A 2,978-nucleotide genomic window follows, 5' to 3' on the forward strand; every position below is an offset into this window, starting at 1 on the left:
TAAAACTCAAATAGTACTAATTTCATTTAAGAGTGTCTCCATAGTCAAACAATCTATAATAATTTCAAGTTGCACCCTAAAAATTAAAACAATTACTTTATGAGTGTATATAAAAATGGGTATTTAAAAATAAAAATAACTGTTTATAAGAACAGAGCAAGAGTACATGACATATGGTAGCAGCAGATTTTTTTTTTTTACTATATGCAACTGTATTCAGGTAAATAAGCATTATCTTTCCAGTCTCCTGAAATCCTAGGATATGGTATATGTCATAACAAGCTAATAGATCTTTCCAAGTCCTTTAAAGAACTGATGATCATTTAAATAATTCTTAAAACTGTTATGTTGAATTCAGACTAAAAACCTATTGCAGCCAAAGTGAATTTTAATTTATTTCATTTGAGTTGGTGCTGAAGATATTTGACATTTGAGATATTGCACATTCTCACTGAACTACCTGGTAGAACAAGCTATTCCTATGGAAAAACACCAAGTGATATTTTGGTTTCGCTACAAGGATTGGTCTTTATTCTAAAGTTAGGAATTAATAATGTTCCTATGGAAAACCACATACATTTTATTTTAATTTCTACATTGATATTGTAATTTAAAATTTTGTTTTTTATTAGTTGATTTCTAATTCTCTCTCCTATGTAATAAGTGACTTTTTAGGGAAAACAATATTAAAAATGTTTTAATTTAAAATATGACCCAGCTAATTGAAGCAAATTAATGTTTTCATATTTTTCTGTACCATATAAAAGAAACTGTTTTAACACCACATGGAGCAAATATCAAAGTATAAGATCCTTTTTTAACCAAATGAAGTTTTTGAAGTATGGCAATGGGTCTATGCTCATGGGATTCACTGATCTTACCATCTTGCCCATCATCTTGTAGTAGGTGCTTTGATGGAATAGTGGAATGGCCTTTTGAAGTTCCAAGGCTAACATTCCTACCCTTCTTTGAAGAATTAAACAACTTAAGAGCCAATACACAGGAGTCATTTTTGGCCCATCTGTAGAACAACTTCTGCCTAAGTTTCCAATGTGTTGGTTTGCCCTACAGAGTTTAGACCTGCCAACCCCCACAATCAATTACATTTTGTCATGTGTGTGTGTTCTTAAATGACTTCTAAAGCTTTTGTATCTTATTAACCACCTTGACTTGAATCATGTATAATAATCTCTCTTGATCCCTTGTGTAAATACAGTGGCCTCCTTGCAACTTGAAAAGATGCCAGGCCTGTTCTTGCCTCAGGATTTTGTACTTGCTGTTACTTCTGCTACATGCTCTTCCTACCTGTATGGCTCATATCCTCACTTCCCTCAGATCTTCCTTCAGATCTAACTCAAAAATTGCCAGCTTATGAAGTCTTCTTTGAACACACTATCAAACCCCATTCTTTTTTCTTGTTTTATTTTTTCATTAGCACTTACATTATTTAATTACAACAACTTTTCCTAATTTATCTCATAATGTGGGCCTCTCATTAAAATAAAAGTAGGGACTTTGCTTCTTTTGTTTTTTTCACTTCTGAAAGCCTTGAAAGTTGTCTGACAATAGAAGGTGATCAAAAATATTAATTATACTTACCTGGCAGGGGAGATACCATGATCATGAAGGTGGTTCTCCAAGGGCAAAGCTTATCCATTGCAATCCAGATGTGTTGACCCCTGAGATTTCCCCAAATGTGGGAAACTCAACTGCATAATTTGTGGTAGTGGGGGGCTGCGTTTGCATTCTCCCCTGTAAAAAAAAAATATATATATATATATATATATATAAATTAAATTACACATTTTTACATGTCTCTGCTATGCACATATGGAGAATAAAATGGTTGGGTTTATCCAGAATTGGTAATTTATAAGAAATTGTGACAAAGAAGAGGGAATTAGGGGAGATGAGGTTAGTTGTATGGAAATTCTTTATCGTCGGCAGCTGTCCATCTCGAGAGACGATGTTGTAGCTTCTTAAAAGTCTATCTGCACCGCCGAGAATGGCTGTGCAGTCCGACTCGGGAGTGACACGGTATCTGTCTCCTCCCGTGTTGAATCGACATCTTGCGATGACGCTGGAGTGTCCTCTCCAGTGAAGCTGAAGCTACAGAGCCTGGGCAGGGTGATATGGAGGGTCTTCTGTTGCCCATGCAGCAGACCCCCCCTCTCTTCGCAGCTGAAGGATCCAAGGGAAAGACGGAGTCAATACAGCTTGGCTTCAGGTGCGCCGCAGGAGTTGCCGGTGTTGACTGCAACGTCAAACCGCCTTAGGGACTCCGGCTCCGGATTTTCTGTAGGGGTTTACTCCCTTAGCCTTTCCCCTGAAGAGGTATGCCGCAAGGCAGCGGAGGTTTTTTGGAGTCAGAGTTTTCCTTCTCTGATGTGCCCTGACTGGAAGATCAAACCAGCGACACTTAGCTCGCAGGCCAACGCTCAATCCACTGAGCCAAACCAGCCAGGGGTAGCTAAGGTAGTACTGAACATGTAAATAATATAGATAATTTAATAAATTATAATAAAATCCTATTTTCTCTCAAATTATAAACAGTGAATAAACAATAAGTAATTTTGTAACTATTAATATATATTAATATTTAGTGTAATTTTCAAAACATTCCAAATGCATACATTCCAATATCTTAAATAGTTATAGCGGTTAGTGAAGTTCTTCTGTCTTATTATTCATTATATCTTTAAAACTGAACTTCTACCATGATAGTAAATCTCCAAATAAACTATTTTTTACTCTGTATCTCTGAAAAGTATATTCCTGGTTTCATTTTTAATATGTGAGACAATCTAATTCTAATCTTTAATTATTTCAGATGCCATAATCTTTCTAGATATTTAATTTTTGGCATACTATATACCTACTTTTCCTGAAGTCTAGCTGAATATATCAGGCCACAAAAAAAAATATACAAGCATAGTTAATTTGAGGAACTTTATTTTAGAAGTTAAAGAATTAATAAT

General features: G+C 35.2%; 1 non-coding gene across 1 annotated transcript; it reads left to right on the forward strand.

Annotated features, from left to right (window-relative positions):
* The first annotated feature begins 1,591 nt into the window (after positions 1 to 1,591).
* LOC150021349 (U1 spliceosomal RNA) lies at positions 1,592 to 1,755 on the forward strand. The gene has a single exon (XR_016513468.1). It is a non-coding gene; the product is annotated as a U1 spliceosomal RNA (small nuclear RNA).
* Positions 1,756 to 2,978: the final 1,223 nt, after the last annotated feature.

Source organism: Furipterus horrens, unplaced genomic scaffold, assembly GCF_987537825.1.
Source record: "Furipterus horrens unplaced genomic scaffold, mFurHor1.1.pri manual_scaffold_1, whole genome shotgun sequence".
Classification (NCBI taxonomy): Eukaryota; Metazoa; Chordata; class Mammalia; order Chiroptera; family Furipteridae; genus Furipterus; species Furipterus horrens.